The following is an 18,701-nucleotide window of genomic DNA, read 5'->3' as shown; positions in this document are numbered from 1 at the left end:
CTTTAAATAACTACCACTTTCAGATCCAAATTGTTGAACCCCTTCCTGTATGGTAAATTCCAATTCCTTCCAAAACAAGTTTAATACTATTATCCATTCATGACTACATTGGGGCTTATTCCCAAGTAAAGCATGCCTAGGATTTCAGTCAGAACCTAACCCTACGCAGGGGACAATTGGAAAAGCAGAGCAACCACCACATCCAAAGCCCTGGGGACTCCAGCCAGTCATGGCAGAAGGTGGGAAGGCTCTGTTCTCTTCCAAGCTGGTGCAATAGAGAAGCTTGAAACAGGCCCCTCACCTGAAAACAGAATGGCATAAGATACAGAAGATCCTTGTCTTACTTAGCTCTGGCCCACCTGTGAAACCCTCTGTAGCCTCCTGTTTGCTTGGGTAGAGATCAGCCTGGCGGCATTGAAGCTCCTCCCCTCAGTGATTCTTACCTCTGTTGATGAAAGTCAACAGAGAGGTGTCTGTGCTTCAGTCCAACCTCCCCCAGTCATCCACATCAGGGGTGTTAGGGTTGCTCCCGTAATCCTTGTAAATGGTCTGGAGTTTCGATAAATACAATTTACTTGCTAAATTTAATCTGATTTTTAAATTCTTAGGAGCACTGAGTTTATTCTCACATCATATGCCAAATGAACATGAGACGTGCAAATCGGATTTATCTGTGATCTGTTTTATCATAAAGCAGACTTTTAAGATTCAGAAAATTCTCAGATTTTTTCTTGAGAAGACAGGATATACGGTATGTTGACTGTCTGCCGTGCCTCTCCTTTGTCTGTCTTTCGATAGCAAGTCAATAAAAATGATTAGAGTTGGCACCTCACAAAATGTACGCCCTTAAACCATGAAGCTATAACACTGTGAAGGATTTCCCCCCCTGACCTTTTCAAATTACGTCCAACCATCTGGGGAATTTCTCAGTGACTAGAGGTAATAAGGTTCAATCCTTTTTTGCTAGTTGGCTTCAAATTCAGCTCCTCGCAAGCCTTAATTTATCTATTCTTTTTATCTCGACCTTGGCATCTTTTCAATACTGTAATCCATGCATCTAATCTTGGTTGTGTTTCTCTTCCCACACCCCCTTCTTCCCCACTCAGGTTTTGCTGTACAATCAAACTGTGAAAACTACAGCCATGAAAGACCCTCCATTTATTACATTCTCCAAAAATGTGATATTAGCATGGGAGGCTAAGCTGGTATGTTGCCTTTTGAGAGGCGCTTGTTGAATTTAATTAGTTTTTAGATTTCATCTCCAACCTGCATCTCAGTTCTTTGCCATCCTGGGTGATTTATGCTTCAGTTGCTTTCATTCTATAAAACTTTCTAAACTTAGCTGTGCTGCTGCACTCTGTGGATTATTAAGAAGTTGGGGCGAGGTGCTGGTGAATGAGTTTAAAAGTTATTTGTGTTAAATTGATTTCCCTTTAGTTATCAAACGTGATACACACAATGGTCCGGTAAATAAGTGAGTCACCCAAGTGAAACACACAAACAGACAGCTGCTCTAGCCTTTTCTTTTTTTTAAGCTTCAGTGAATAGACTAGACTAGAATAGAACAGAATAGAATAGAATAGAATAGAATAGAATAGAATAGAATAGAAACTGGAAGTTAAGAACACATTTACCAAAAAAGGTACAGAAGTCCCTGGAAGTTCTTAAGATAATAAAAGCTTACTTTGTGTTTTATCTAGCCAATATTCATGCATTTCAGTTCAGAGATCTGTGCATGTAATCATCTGTCTACAGTATTTACATTGCTGATGCTAAATTAGACACCCATTCCCACTTTGAGGCTCACTGGCCATGATGGCTGCGTTCTCCATCCAGTGCAGCATCCTGTTCGCACAGTAGGAAACCTGCAAGTAGGTTATGAGCTCAATGGGACTCTTCCCACTTGTGTTCCCCAGCAACTGGTATTCAGAGACACACCACCTCTGATACTAGAGAATAAAGGTAAAAAAGCTAAAGGACCCCTGGACGGTTAAGTCCAGTCAAAGGCGACTATGGGGTGCGGCGCTCATCTCGCTTCAGGACAAGGGAGCCAGTGTTTGTCCACAGACAGCTTTCTGGGTCACGTGGTCAGCATGACTAAAATGCTTCTGGCACGATGGGACACCGTGACAAGTGCCAAAGTGCACAGAAATGACACTTACCTTCCCGTCGCAACAGTACCTATTTACCTACTTGCATTCACGTGCTTTCAAACTGCTAGGTTGGCAGAAGCTGGCAGAGCATTTGAAAATCAAATGTGACAGGATTGGACACTCACATCCCACAAATATTGAATTTGACAGTTCTGTGGTCACTGTTTCTAAAAGGTTCAACAGCACTTGCACTTAATACCAGGCAAACTGCTAACACCATATTGGACCCAAATATGTATACAATCCAGCCAAACATAAGCCTTTTAAAATCTGATTGATCTCAGTCAGTGAAACTGAAATCAATAGGCTTAGAAGTGTTCCGTTTGTTCCGTTTGTTTCTATTAGCACAGCCAGACATCCCTTTCATTCATCACAGCAGCATCTGCATGACAAAGTTTCCATGGATTAGGCCATTGCACAGTTAGCCCTTGCTATCCACTTGTGGTTCTTGAGAGGAAATGGTACACATGTGTATGTTATGTTTCCTTCACATCCTCTCTTCTGAATGTGGAGAAATGATGTTGATTCAGAAAATATCTAGAAGCCCCATAATACATTCCTGTCACTGAAAATGTGAACAACCTCACTTGTTGAGCACTTGTTGAACCAGATATGTGACTCCTACTGCTTTGTCACTTATTAATGGCTTAAGAAAAAAGGGCTGTTTGTTAGATCTGGATTGTGTTGAGCTCGGGTTGTGGCTGACTGAGGCAGGTTGCAAGGCAAAAGTGGAGAGAGAACAAGGTAAAATCAATTGGTGGCCAGCAAGAGCAGGATTTCCTTGCTCTGATCAAAAAGGAAGCCTGACCCAGTGGCTTCTGTAGTACTTGGAGAATCCTATGTGACTAGCTATAGCTTATTGTAATAAAGAGACTTCCGTGCTTGTGAGGCATTGCCTTTCCTATGTGTAACAATTACAGTGCAAATGATGACGGTGATGATGACAGGCAAAATCTAGTTGGTGCAACTCTACATTGCCTTCAGCCAATGTGATATTATACAAGTGTTGTTGTGCTCAGGACCTGCTTTTAGGATTCCTGTAGGCATCTGGTTAGCCGCTGTGAGAGTAGGATGTTGGAATCGATGGGCAATTGGCCTGATCTAGAAGGCTCTTCTGTTTTGTGTTCTTAATTAATTGCAGGAAAATCATGATTTCTGGAAGATGTATTCTATTCCACAGGGCTGGCGCATCCCATTTTACTGCTTGAGGTGAAATAGGAAGTGCCGTCCCTCCCTGCCGCCACTACCACCTCACCTGCTACGCTGCCTCTACCACCAGTTCTCTGTCGGCTAAAGAGGTGGCGGGGCAAGAGGAGATGCCACTTTGTGGTTGGACTGGGTCTGCTACTCCAACCCTGCCAGGGACATCGGTGTGTCAAATCAGATTTGTGAGCAAACGAAGCTACCACAGGCAGGCAGTCCATTGGTCCTGGTAGCTTAAAATAAGTGTTGTTAGCTCTGGGTCTTTGGTGCCAAGCCCTGGATCTTCTGCCCCTTTCACCCATACTTTAAAAAAAAATCCACACATTTTAATAACTTTGCTTACAGAGTAGTTGGGGACTTTGGCGGATTCCAGTTCCAGTGAGATTCCATACACCTTCTCTCTTAATTTTCCCAGAAGCATAGTATATATTTATGCAAACGTGTGTTATGGGTCTGTGTCCCAAGTCTTTTAAGCACCTACTAACACCCCTGAAACTTGGTATTGTGCACTGTTGCAGGCAGCAGCTCTCCAATCTTCTGAAACAAAAAATAACCCTTTTGAGGTATATTATCAGAAATCCTAGCTCTCTGATCTTCATCATGCCTACACTGCAATTTAAAATGCATGCATACCCCATTAAACCTTTGATATGCATCCTTATTCAAAAAGAACCACAGTCATTGCACAAAACAGGTTGCACTTTGCCAAATCTGGAGTGAAGTCATTTTTAAATTATTTTGTACTATAATTTTTAAAGGTGTCTTCAATGGTTTAATTCATCACCTTTTATGTCAATTGGTATTGATTGCCTTGTTCAGTTAGGCATGTCCACAGTGTACTTCTTAGCTCGTTTTTAAATTAGACCACCCACATGCTATTACTTATTCCTTTGACCTCTTGCACCAGCACACAGGTGCTGAGACTGGGGGTGTCTATGATGTTTCACTGGCACTAAAGACCAGGTACACTGTCAGCATTTCAAAACACAACATTACCTGGCGCAGTTGTTAGCGACCACGCTTTAAGACTTTCATTTCGATGTAAGCTCATTTCCAAAATCATTGTCTTTCTTAATGAGCCTGATCTTTCATAAAACACAAAGAATATCATCAAGTAACCGCGTTCAAAAGGTAAATGGTCCATGTTTGCTCATGCTGTCTTCTTTCATTATAATTTCTTTATAGTCCAAAGTGTGTTACCCTGTTTTTAAAAAATGAGCATTGCCACAGAGGAAATGAAGTGTCCAATTATCTTCCTTAGCGAACCGTGACTGCAGATTTCTGTGTCTTTGTCCCCTTTTGTCTGAATAATAAGTCTTTCCTCCACTGAGATTGCTGTAATCACGTATTTGGGTGGAATGAAATAAGATACCTGGTATCTTAGCAAGGAGGGGTCTTAGCTCAGTGGCAGAGCTTTGCAGACAGAAGGTCCATGGTTCAATTCTTTGTATGTCCTGATTTAGTTGGAAGAGACCTTTGTATGAAATCCTACAGAGCTGATGCCAGTCAGCATAGACAGCATTGAGCACTCCTAGGTTATAATATTCAATATGATCCCACATCATATTTGGACCACTCCAGCTACAGAAACAGGTGTTTCTTCCACTTGCCATGCAGTACCCATTTCCAATGCTAGGTTGAACCCTAGAAGAAACAGAGCATTAATAAAAGTAATAAAAGAAATGGATGTGTGGGGAGCAACTTTGCTCACCACTTACCAGCCACAACCAGCTCCCTACATAACTTGAGCTTCTAAGGCAGAAGCTGTGACTTCCAGGCAGATTCAGCCCCAGCAACTCTCTGTTTAGAAATAAAGCAGCACTAACGGAAAGCTAAATGGTATAAGCATGGCACATCCTGCCAGTACAGCAGCTAAAGCAGTCTCCTTCCTTGTTTAACAGCTGTCACTGCTCTGCTAAAGTGTGCTGGCTTTAATTCAACACATTTGAAACTTCTTTAGCTATAATGAAATCCCATTTCTAAAATGATGTCTGCACGGGAAGTTCCTTCACTCCTTGCCCAATGCTTTCATGCTACCAGAAATGTGGTGTCCCATAAGTGTAGTGGAATGTAAGGGTCTATATAGGAAGCTACCTTATATTGAGTCAGACCACTGGTCAGTCCAACTCAGGGTTATGTAAACTAAATGGAAGCAAGTCTCCAGGATTTCAGACAGGGATCTCTCTCATCCCTACCTGGAGATGCTGGGGATTTGGGGATGGAAAACTGTTATGTACTAACCTTGGATCCTAGAACAATAGGCAAGTAGGATCCTAGAATGCAACAACTGATTGGCCTGAGGCTTGGGGGGTAATTCAATCACTGTTTTACAAGCTGCAATAAAGAGCATGAAATCACTACAGGACTCCAAGTATATTTCAGAAACCCAGGCCCTTCTGCATGCAAAGCAGATGCTCTGTCACTCAGCTATAGCCCTTCCCCAGAGGTGCATTCAAGTGGCCGCAAGTTCAGTCCCCATCACCTCCGTTTAAAATGATTATAGGAAGCAGTACTGGGACAACTGGCCCAGGACCCAGCACCAATAGTTGGGCTTAGTATTAGTATACTTAGTATACTTTGCATGTATATGCTCCCAGATTCAGAGCTCACTTAAAGAATCTCAGGAAACACATCTGCATGAGTTTATTTATTGTAAGCCCGCAACTTACATGGGGGTTATGTTCCAGGAATCACACCTAAAGCCAAAATTGTGTATAGTCAGCACCCATTGGGTTCATTGATAGCCGGGATTGCCAAAGTAATTTCCCCCAGAACTCTACCCACTTTCTGTCCCCTTTTAATTTTTTAAATATTTATTTACACACGTGTAAAGCTGAATGGGAACAAGTTAAATGTGAGTACGATGCCGGCTTACTGTATAATAGTTTTATACAACCCTTCATTAAATTTGATTCTAAGGTGGCTTACAACATTTAAATTGCTAAAAGTATAATCCACAGTGAAATCAGATTTTAAAACTACTTCAGATGCTGTGGTGAATAAAGAGCAGGTGCCATAATAAGGCAGGTATGGAGAACTGCCTTCAGCCCAAAGATTGCATTTTCCTATGGTCAACCTTTGACGTGGGGCACATGTCACTGGTGGGTGGGGCTCGAGGCAAAAGTGGGGGGCTGTATTTGACCCCCGGGTCTTAGGTTCCCCACTCCTGTGTTAAGGGGCTGCAAGACTCTTTTTGGGAGGTTTGAGGACCCTTGAACCAATGGTCTTACTTAGCCTTAGGTAGCCTTATATGTTCAGGAAATCAGTGCTTGCCTTGTTTCATGAACAGTTTTCAACCAAGTGAAATCTACCACCATCTGCCTTGTGAACTACTGGGGAGATTGCTGCAAGGGCATCATATTTCTGTGTCACATACGTAATAATAATAATAATAATAATAATAATAATAATAATATTTATACCCCACCCATCTGGCTGGGTTTCCCCAGCCGCAGCCCCTGTCTGCTATAGTCTTCCTGCACCAGTAGATAATGACTTACTTGGAATTTCCAAAAACTACTATTACCCCTACAAACCTCACAACAGCACCCTTGTGGTGCCAGCAAATACACATTGCGCAGATATTTGGGCTGCCAGATATACATCTTCTACTGCTCTTTATGTGGAACAATTTAGTCATCTTAGGACTCTGGCCCATGCAATTGGCTTGCCCATCTAATAAAAACAACTTACAGACACCCACTGTTTCTACCCATAACCTAAGAATAAAGAGGCCTCTTTGCAGCAGCACGTTTGAATGTCATTGTAATGTCACCACTGTTAGCTGCATTTATGTATCTTTTTACAAGGATGTGCTTTGGGAGAAAATGCAGACAGCATCACTTATAATAGATGGCTCATTTGTAATTCTGCAAGCAATAAATCCAAAGTAATGTTATAATTTTGAATTCAGACAAGATTTCTGGACTGTGCCACACTACTAGAGCTGTGTGGCTTTTTAACTACACATTTTTAATATTCAGAATTACATTTAAATAATAATGCTTCAGGTAAGAACTGCCTTAATAATTTGAACTCTCCCTCCACTCTTACTTTTTTTAAAGCACCGAAGGCATTGAAACTGAACTTGAAATTATAGAAGGGATAGCACCTTTATTCATTCCTGCAATTTCTGACATCTCAGTTTGAACATTGCCTTTCATACTACAATGCATGTGGGGGAGTCTAAATATATGATCCATTGATACTACATTGATGCATTAAAGTCTTAGTATTTTATAACAAAATGTATAATTCCACTGTTGTTACAGTGATATCCTTTGTGCATAGTAAAGTGAAGTATCCAAAACCACTTTTGCATTACTAGAATTTAGTTTTGCAGTCAGTGCCTGGCGTGCTCTGGTCCATGGGGTCACGAAGGGTCGGACACGACTAAACGACTAAACAACAACAACAACAACATATGTGTCATTAAGTAGGACTGCCATATGTCTGGGAAAACGTGGGCATGTCCTCTTTTGGGGGGGCCAATGTGCCCCCCAGGTGGATTTTTACATTTTAAAATGTACTTACGGGACCGCCTCTCCTGGTATGCCCTGCGGAGGACCTTACGGTCCGCAAATAATAAATTTTTGGAGGTCCCAGGCCCCAAGGAGGTTAAACTGGCCTCACCTAGGGCCAAGGCCTTTTCAGCTTTGGCCCCAGCCTGGTGGAACACTCTATTGCAGGAGACCAGGGCCCTGCGGGACTTGAAATCCTTCTGCAGGGCCTGCAAGATGGAGCTGTTCTGCCTGGCCTTCAGTCCGGACCCAGTTTGACCCCCCCCCCCATGGGACTCTGTACGTTACTTCTTTGCGCCTTTTATCGGCTCATGTGGGACCAACGTGGATAGCTGGCCCTGATATATACTTGAGGTTCCCAACCCCTATGGTTGTAATTTCATGGACAGGCATTTAATTTTATCCTGATTCTAATTTCTAAGCTGTATTTTAATCAATTGTTAAAATCAATAAATCAGTAATCAATAAATTACTTGAGGGGGCTGTCCCCCAAAAGTTGATGTGCATTGCCATTCAAATGGTGTGTGAGAGCTGCATTTTGTTATCAGTTATGTGGAGCAGGGCTTACCTTCCATATTTTATTCACGTTGGCACCTCTGTAACACAGCATCTCAGTCCTCAGAGTTTTGGAGACCCTTAATGGAAGAGCTGTTTTGACTAAATGATGCAAGTTGGCTTTGTCTGAAAATTCTGCGCAGCAGAATCATTAAATGAACATGAGCATAGAAAGTTTACATCCTTTCACCAAGGCATCCTGGATTAAAACTACATTGAAGTGCTCAGCAGTTTAAGGAATTAGTATTTTAATTTCATTGTTTAACCAATTAACTTAGCCTCAGTCTTTAATAATGTATTATAGGAAATAGTAAGTGAGACTTGTGGGCATAGGGCGGTATATAAATTCAATAAATAATTATGATAATAAATCCAATAACTAGTATTTTTTTCTCCTTCTTTGCTGTATTATAGTATTCCATTTGTTCTAATTTACTTGCATACATGGATCTAGAGAGAAATCAGAGACAATTATTACCAACAGATAATGCTAAAAAACTTACTACTAAGAAATTCTATCTATCTATCTATCTATCTATCTATCTATCATCTATCTATCTATCTATCATCTATCTATATTATCCTAGAAAATTAATAATAACAATAGAACTATATTTTTGGATGAAAAGGTTATGATGATATCATAACCAACTAGTCTGAGCTGTTAATGAAAATCCAAATCTAGCCATCCATACACCTATTCAGGATATTTATTTGTTTTTATAGCTGCATCTGTATTGTCTGGTGCTATTTCCGAAGATTAGTCCATCCAATCATCTTAATCAGTCATCTATTTTCCTACAGCAAAAAAGAAAATATTTCTTTATTTTTTTATTGAAAATACTGTTTTATCGAACAAAAAGAAAATTATGTTTGCATTGGCAAACAGACAACAACAAAACCTTAGGAGATTTGCTTGGCATTGCAAATTAATGGTGGAAAAACAGAAGAATTATAATTAGAAAGGAAAATAACTTTTCTTTTTCATATACTTTGTGTGTTGGGGGGGGAGCGTGAGTGTGTGTGTGTGTGTGTGTGTCCCTCACCAGCTTCTTAGAAAATAATGCAATTCAGGCTGAGGAGAATTACCGCCTAGCAGATTCTATTTATCTGTAGCTTAAAAAGCAGCTGCGTTTTTGTAAAAACCAATGAATGTGGCAGTCCTACTTAAAGGTAGAAGAAAAAGAACACCCCTTGTTTTGTAATAAGGGGATTTTCAATTTAAAAGCGAGAGAGGGCCTGTTGTGTGAAGTATGGTTATTACATTCATTGTATTCTATCTCACCCACCAGGAGGCTAATAATGAAGGAGTCAGTAAAGGAGGCCAGTGCCATGGGGGTTATCTCACAGTCCCAGATGATGGCTAAGTTGAAGAAGGCAGAATCGCTTTTGGATGACATTCAGGTCTGAATGATGATTTAGAGAAGAAAAGGCTATTCTTCCCAAGGTAAACAGTCCATTTCATCTGTCGGCTGTATATATTGGTCTAAAATATGTTTATATAGACATCTGTACAATTTACTTTTATCACTTTCAGGGTTTTTTTCTTTCCGTGTGACAGTGAGCTTTCAGCAATGTATTTCTGAGACAAAAGATGCACTACGGACTCAGCCACACCTAAAGGGAAGCTTTGAAAGAATTGCCAGGTTCACTTTTAATAATGAGATAAAAAATTGCCCAAATGGAGTCAGCAGAAAATGAAGCAGTGGCAGGCCTGCTGCAAATAATTCCAGCAAGGGCCAAGAGACTAGTTGAAAAATGACTTCATGAGGTGAATATCCTTAGTTCTTACTTACGGTTTTGTAACCATGCAATCATTTTCTCTTTTAGGAGCCATGAACGAAAGCGTATTTCAGCACAAGCGCATCTCCACGTTAAATGGCCCTCTGAACATTTGTCATTTGTGTTGAGTCCGTTGACAGACCAGCTATCCTTATTGCTGTTATTTATGACAACTAGTTTAATATATGTAAATAGGCACAAATAGCCGTCAAAAGGCTCCCAGAGTGGGAGACGTAATAAATGTGTGTGTCTGAAGCATCTATGTGAATGTGTGTCCGTGTCTTTGTTTGTCTCCTTGCTTCCTTGTGGCAATTTTGTCATCCTTCGTAGCTTACATTTGTCGAAGGGAGGTGCTTAGAGATGCACATTGTGGTTTCAATTCTTCCCAAAACAAGTTAAATATATGAACATATTTAACTTGGGTTCTGTAACTAAACTTTAATTTCCAATACATGTATGCTTAAGAGGACACAACTGGCATACATGGTGATATGTTAAGCATTACTCTCTGGGCCCCTCCAACAAATGAATAATCAGTTTTCAGTGCAAACTAAGCTTGAGAATCAATCTATCATTGGGTCGTAGACACTTTTGCTTTATTTTGCCCCATAAACAAACACATAATCAAAAGAAGTTTTCTGAAATATCTAACCCCAAACCTTTTTGTCAGTGCTATTCATTTTCTTTTTTTCTTTTATCAGACATGCAGCCTTCCCTTTTAAAAAATGGAAAAATTGGAGTCTGGGCTTCCTCCCTGCTGAACGTCCTGTAGCTCTTTGCTTCCTCCTTTTCATTTCAGGCTGTCAGCCAACAAGGGAGTGCAGCTGAGACAAACAATTTCCTTCTTCCACAAATAAAGGCTGCCATGCAATGCAAAAAGCACTGAAAGAAAACTTTCAACCCAAGGCTGTGTTTCTTAAGAAGACTCCCAAGAATGAAAGGATTGATCTGGCCCCAAGCCAATTTTCTTACGTGAATTTTGTTTGGCTAAGCAACAGCACAATAGTGGGGGGAGGAAAAACCCTCTCTACTCCTCTCCTTCCTACCTTGCCAAAAAAGAAAAAAGAAAAAGTTTCATGACTCTGTTTCCCACATATCGGAGCCATGTGATATCACCATGCCAACCTAGCATTAATCTTCCCCAAAATGGCTGTTTCAAAAGAAACAAGGCCGCAGCTTAACTTGCAACGCCCTGAAATTCAAACCTGAATTAGGAACAGTGGGCATAATTAGGCCAAACTTTAACCATGTCCTGCTGATTTCGATGAAAAAGTTAATTATGTGCTTCTGTTTCTCCTGTTTATATCAAAGGGTTTAGAAGTACTTAACTTGGACTGGATTTGGCCCATTTTTCCTCTTATTTTCAAAAGACTGGTTGTCAAAAGAAGATAAGCAAGAAATTGTTTTAAAGCACAGGGACTCCTATCATCTGTAGTCTGACATAACTAGCCATGTGCAACAACCACTGGGCATAAGGCAGTTGCATATCCCCATCATAAAAAAGACACATCCATCCAATTGACTGGGTTACAGATGAACATCACAATAAAGGTGCAGATGTATAGCTAGGTGGGCACTGCAATCCTCATAGAGTGAGCACAAGGAGGCTTATTTCCTGTTGGATTGAGTCAGCTACAAAAGGGAGAGATGATTAAGGCTGCTTGAGTTGTGTATGTCAACATACATGAAGCGGCATATAACATAATTGAACATGCTTGTTTTGTATTGATATTAGTATTATACAGTAGTATATTTTTATCCCAATATGATACTGTATTTGTTGCCATTGCCCCAGAACCTGAGAGATAAAAAGGGAAATGAGTAGCTATTTACATTTTAATATATGTCATTTAAAACTCACCTAAAACACACTGGAAGGTTTGGGAGTGCATTAATCTGGACCCAATTAGCGTCTTTTTGTCCCTCAAAAGTGCAACCTGAGATTAATGAATATAAACTAGAGTTTCATATACAGTTTTTAAATCATTTGCATGTTTTATGCATGATAATTTAATTTATTTATGCACCTCCTTTCATTTATGGGTTTTACTTATGCTAAGCATAGGGTGCTAGACAAGAATAGGTTTGATAGGCAGCCAGAGAATAGTAATAGGTAAATAAAATAGAGGAGGCTTTCAGTGGTAATCATTAGCTGCAAATTAAAATTAATCCTAACATCAGGTTTTTTGGTTTTTTTTTGCTAAGGTTCACATTAGCTATTTTCTTTTATCATATTGATTTTAGCCTTGTGTGGCATATCAGATATTATTTAGTTTATGAACAAATGTGGAAGCAAATTTATTTTCAAAAGGCTTTGAATTTGTGATAGGTTCTCTTATTGACAATTCAATGACCCTAGAGGCTTGTGTTTCAATTTGGCCAATTAGTGGGAATATGAAGACTAGTAATTTCATCTATGTAATACTGTACTGCATTAGTCCCAGGTCCTATGGATTCCTAGCTTGATTTGGAAATAACAGTACATGAACATTTCTTCACTGGCTGATAGAAATGTGACTGTGGGTAGGTGGTAGATTAAGTCTGGTTTGGGATATATTTAGGTCCAGAGAAAGGTTTGCCTTTCAGTTTGTGGCCTTGAGTTTTGCAGCACTGGTACTGACATCACCATATTACCAGCTCCCTGTTAATCTGAGATGCTTTACTGTCCCTATAGTGATGTTGTCTGTTCTCACCCCAACCCTGAAAGCAAATGGCAACATCAGGAAAATACAGTGGGGAAGGCTGAAAGGATTCTTAAAAGTTTCCAAGGCAATGTTCATAGTTCCCTTGTCTTTTGTACGTGTTCAAAGATGTCTGTTCCAGTGCTATTTTCTGTGGTGTCCTGTCTATTCAGTGGATTCAATGGCTGTGTGTTGTGACTGTCCCCCCAATCTGTTTAGCTAGCAACCTCTCTGAAGTCTAAATTGCTGTTAATTTGTGATGTAACCATTGTGGAGTGTGTGTTTTTTAATCATTGAAATGCAGTTTTAAAATGTTGAGCAATGTAGCATGAAATTCTCAGTTAGTTTGGAAATGGTTGTGAAATCATGTGAAGAAAATCAGTATTGCTTCTGATCAAGATAAATTCACTTTAGTGTTTTATGGCTTTTTATTCCTATGTGATAGTAATAAAGTCTCATGTAGGGATGGAAGCCATGAAATACATTGTGAAAAATCATCAACTAAGATGAGCCATCAGAATAGAATTGTAGTAGCAGAGCTGCTAACGATTATTGGAAAATGATGTAGTATGTTGTGTTGTTGACTTCCACGCTTGCACTGTTTCTTCATTGCCTCACCCTTAGAGTTTGAAGGATAAGGGAGCTAGTTTCTCACAAGATAATTCATCTTTTGAGCCAGCATCCAAGTCTTATCTTTTAATACATTTTTTATTTTTTTTGTTATTAAATACAACACTGTGCATGAAACACTGAATTATGTGAGCTATAAAATAAACAAAACAAATTAAATTCTATTGTTTTATGAGGAGGTCCAGGTTTCTTTACTCCCATACTCAGGAAATGATCCTCTAAACCAGAAGACAAGCTTTAGTCTCAATATTGTGCGCTGGCATGTTTTTTTCTCAAAGCGTGTGCTGTTCCTTTTCCTTTCCTGACATGAATTCTGGGAAACTTGCAGGCTGATCCATTAAGGCAGATGGGGAACTGCCCAATCAACCTCAGTCTGCCCATAACCATCCCTCACCTGCCTGCAGGGGTTGCCACTGGCTGTCAGCTTCCTCCCCCTTAATCTGTGTTCCCTTTGTAGAACTCTGTCCATAATAGGCTCTGATTCCACCTACTGTTGACCTCCCTGCCTTCTGCTCTGTTAGAAGCAGTGTGCATGAGTCACCACTGTGGACTAGTGTAGTTGTGGGACAGGGGAGCAGTGCCATGGGAAGCAGATGACAACCACATTCCTGTGCTGGTATACATGGTACTCCTTTACAAACATGATTGCAGTGATATGGTACCTCAGCCATGCCACCAGGGCTTCTACACTGCCAAGAGTCTGCCTGGATACACTCTATTTACTCAGCATCATCAGCCTTGTGTATATCATTTTCTTTTTTTGTTGGTTATTCTGATCACAATGTATTTGGGGGACTATTAAGCAACGGTGTTACAGTGCTATCATTTATTTTATTTTAGCATCTATTATTTCTCTGTCTTTCCTCCCCACAAAGTTAAATTTAATAAAACTCACTTTTATCATTTTCTATTCCTCTTAAAAGCAACAAATCTGACTTTCTCTTTTATCTCCACATCTCTTTCCCTAGTTGACTGTTCTGATGATGCAGCCCCAACAAGAGAAATAAGGGTTTTCCACTGCATGGCACACACAATTTAGGACAAAGTTAAATGACATGCTGAATGCATGATTACAATTGCATGTCATGGAGAGGTCCTAATCTGCATCAGAACTGGGGCATGGGAGAGAAACTGCCGAGGACATAAATAACAGCTCCCTTCTTTTGGGGGGTGGGGAAGCTACGAATCAGGACAATGACATGGGAGGAAATAACACCACAGTCCCAACTCAGACAAGGGCTTCCTATGACTTCAGTCACATGTGTTGCCTAAGGTTTGTCCCTAGATTAATTTTAAAGTATCACTTGTTTGAATAAAACAATTCACAAGTTTAAAAGTAAACTGAACCACAGTTTGAGGTTGATCACTGTATGAACGACACCTTGTTTTACACATTTATTGGATGAGATTTGATGATAGCAAAGTACTCTGGGGGAGCCATGGTTGCAAAAGCCATAAAATTGTCTTAGGAGTATGATCATGAGTCCTTTAGAGTTGCAGGGTTGATTTGAGTCCTATGAAATGCAGTGGCATGGTTGAGATTCTTCATGTGTCATATTCCCCATGCCTGAGGAAGCACTGGCTGTTTCTCCTTAGAGACAGAAGCTGCTCCTGCAATCAGTTTTTCCACTCCCATCCCACAATGGTGAATGTTAAACAATGACTATCTTTTCCATGTCTGCAACTGCAGAGGGGCCCAGAGCTGTGGAAAGTTTTGGAGGAATGAAGATATTTCCATAAGAGTGGATTAGAAGATTTCATCCCTTTCTACTTATCTTTGTGAAAGTCAAATGTGGAGATTCTCAAGCTGTTTCTTTCTTAATTTAGGGCTACTCCGTCTCAATCAAAAGCTGAGAAGAATTGCTCCTGTTCAGTGGATTGGGTTTTATTTGCAGATGAATGGATGATCTACCACAAACTCAGTACCTAAGGATGCAGTCAAGAGTCTCATCTACTCAAACACTTTGCTGCTCATCTGTGAAGTAGCCTATGTCCATAACAACTAAAACATAATGTTCCTTTGCAACTAGTACACCAACTAATTTGCACTTGGACTTTGTGGCAGAAAATCTACATGTAACAACACCTGTCCCTTAACTAGTACATGGCATTTTTGTGTGTGTTAAATAATGGGCATGAATACACTAGGTGGACTGACCAGTATGCAGGTGGGGAAGGGCAGGGAAGGATGGGGAAATGTGAGAAATCACATACACTAATGTATTCTTCTGATTATTATTATTAAAAAATTCTATGCCACCTTTCATTCAAAGCTCACAGCATGGTTTACAACATAAAACCACAAAAATACATACCATAACAACACAATACGCCACACACCTCCTCACATCCCATCTCATCACTAAAAAGGATCTATCAAGCTGGTGAGGTTGAATTCTGACTGTATTTGCTGTGGAACAGTGTTTTCTGCTTTGATACTTTATTGGGGAGATTAAGCTGAATGGTGGGAGATGCAGTGCACAACTTCACAGTAGTACAATGTTACAGTGGAATTCATTTCCACATCATGGGAGTGATGGGCACAAACTTAAAGGGGGTAAATTCATGGACAATAAGCTTATCTATCTATGGCTAGTAGTCATGATGGCTATAGACTATGTCCTGTATATGGCAGTATGCTGCTGAATACCAGGTCCTGGGGAGCACAAATGCTGCTGTATTCATGTCTTTCTTGTGGGTCTCCCGTAATCTAGTTCACTGTGGGAAAGTAGATGCTGGACTAGATAGGTCTTTGGTCTGATATTATGTTCTTAGGACTCAGCACATTTTTGGATGAAATATTATTGAAAGACGCTCCACTTTCAACACTCTGCTACAATCGCAACATATGCATATGTATAAAAACACCAAAACCAGAAATAGCATGGCAATGCATACTAGTTGAATCAGTAGCACTGTTTCCCATGTCATGATGTAAAAAATGTTTGTTTCACATAATATCAACTCGACATCTTGGAGAATGACAAACATTTATGCCACTGGACTTGGTCTCACTCATACCTGAAAGTAACTTTTTTGCAAATGTTATGGAATAGCTGCATAAAAAAAATAAAAGTTTTGGAAAATGAATCCTGTATAATAATAAATCATTGGGTTTTTATTGACAAGCAGGATGATGTAACAAAACTTTGTGAAGTGCTGTAAATTTCTAAAAAAACAATTTTACATATACCCCCAAAGCACAAAAAAATTCTCAGTATGACAGAAGCTTCTGAAAATTACCTTGCTTATCGCGTCTAATAAATTTTGCCTGTTCACTACATAATAGAGTTGTGTGTTTTTGTTTTTGTTGTTTAAACTGGTCACATCCATAAAAGATCTGCTCATCACCAGTCAGAAAGTGAAGTTCAGGAATCCTAGCAAGGTCGGATTCTATTTTAAATAGGATTGCTTAATTTTCTAGCAAAACATTTCTTACCCTTCTAAAAATCAGATGGTTCTTAATTATTTAAGTGAATGAGTAATTATACAGAAATCCACTGTTGAGCTTTTGTATCTTAAATAGGTCTACCTATTAATTTGTAAAAAACATCCTCAAGGTGAATGTATTCTTTGTATGTTGAAGCCATATAATAGATTTTGAAAAACATCTGGCATGACCCCTTAAACAGAACTCTTTATCTGTGGTGGTGGTGGTTGAGGTTGAGGGGAGTCACAGGACTATAAAGTCATACCCTTAGATTTGTGACTTTTGCACCAGGTACTGAAATACATAGCTGTTAAATTGACTCTAAGGATCTTCTGCAAGGCTTTTGTGCTTGAAGACTATGTATGGATGGTCTTAGCCTAATTACATGCATTTCAGCTTCAGTACTGTTCAATCATAGCTTCATTCCATCCTATTTTAATGGATTTTTTTTTTAGTGTGCACAAAAGTCCACATTTAATTGTATTTTGTGCACCCTTGTTATATAAAATATGCACTTTTTTAAAAACAAACAAACCCACAAGGTACACTTTTTGTATGCAAATGACTCTTTTATCATTCTAGTATGAGACAGGGACAGAACTTGTGATTTCAGATGGCCAAAGCATAAACTTGGCAAATAACAGATCCATTCCATTGTAATTTTACTATCAAGTTCTATGAGGTTGCATGTAGAGCACAGCTTCTTCCATGTATAGTACTACAGTGGTAGTACTATAACAAATAGAAGAGCAATAGCCTAGGACTTTGCTAGAAAGATCACTCTTTTGAACTATGCTCATTACACTGATCATACTCTAGCCGAGACTGCTATATGAACGAGTGCTCTTGACACTTGGAGAAACCTTGGTCTGGCAACACCCTAAGAAGTGATGCTGCACACTACAATTACATTAGGAATGGTCTACAGGTGGTGTGAGGAATACTGCATGCTTCTCTACATGTGGTCCGATTTCACTAGCACGTACAGCTATGCTTTTTTAACAGCACATATAAATGGTGACTGACTTTGAATGCTACACAATCTTGAATCTTTTGTTCAGTGACTATGGTCCACATTTGCCATGCCTTTCCTGCTTTTCCCCTGTTGCATGGCTCTTCGCTGAAAATTAGAGCAAAAAATGCATGCAAATGAAATGCATAACTTAGAACAAAACACTTGCAAGTCTCATAAAGTTCAGTGTTGGAGGGTATGGATGCTACCTACCTGTGTCATTTGAGGGATAACACATTCCTCCACCTGGTCTGAATTCCTGGTGTAACATTACAGCAGCATGCACTTTTCTACTCTATCCTATGCTCTATCTGAAGTGAGGGCAACTCATTTTCCCCGCAGGGAGGTACAGAAGTTTCAAATGAAAGAGGAGCTTGCATCATTCTCCATTCAAATATTTCGCAGGAAGCACAAACCGAAACACTTCCCTTGCCCTTTCAACACACTGGCCTTAATCCAGAGAAAATTAATTGCCCTTAAATCTCACGGAAATCATTCAGACTGAAGTTAATGATGATTAACTATATCCCACTGATTTAAAATGAGCTTCGGAGTGCCCATTCCCCGCCACCCCCCCCCCCCGGATGGAGATCTGTATGCAATATTCAGATGCACTAAATGCCCATCTAGTCCAGCATCCTGTGGCCGAGCAGGACCTGAGTGCTGTGCAACATCACTCTCCCCACTTAAGATTCCCAGTAATTCCCAGCAATTAGTGGAGGTAGAACACCTTCA

General features: G+C 39.9%; 1 protein-coding gene and 1 long non-coding RNA gene across 2 annotated transcripts in view; one reads left to right on the top strand and one right to left on the bottom strand.

The window, feature by feature from the left end:
- The window catches only part of LOC309350999 (uncharacterized protein), a 103,535-nt gene extending 93,054 nt beyond the window's left edge, over positions 1-10,481 (top strand). Inside the window, exons 8-10 of the mRNA XM_081878341.1 lie at positions 1,107-1,205; positions 9,724-9,878; positions 10,262-10,481. The gene's annotated coding sequence lies outside the window, so the exon portion shown is untranslated. The remainder of the gene's footprint in view (positions 1-1,106; positions 1,206-9,723; positions 9,879-10,261) is intronic.
- Positions 10,482-14,307: 3,826 nt separating this feature from the next.
- Positions 14,308-16,804, bottom strand: LOC309351031. Its single transcript, XR_014160668.1, has 2 exons — positions 14,667-16,804; positions 14,308-14,636 (listed from the first exon to the last, which is right to left on the bottom strand). It is a non-coding gene; the product is annotated as an uncharacterized lncRNA (long non-coding RNA).
- Positions 16,805-18,701: the final 1,897 nt, after the last annotated feature.

Source organism: Podarcis erhardii (assembly GCF_964252035.2).
Source record: "Podarcis erhardii genome assembly, chromosome: 10".
Classification (NCBI taxonomy): domain Eukaryota; kingdom Metazoa; phylum Chordata; class Lepidosauria; order Squamata; family Lacertidae; genus Podarcis; species Podarcis erhardii.
This window is presented reverse-complemented; position numbering and strand designations above follow the sequence as displayed.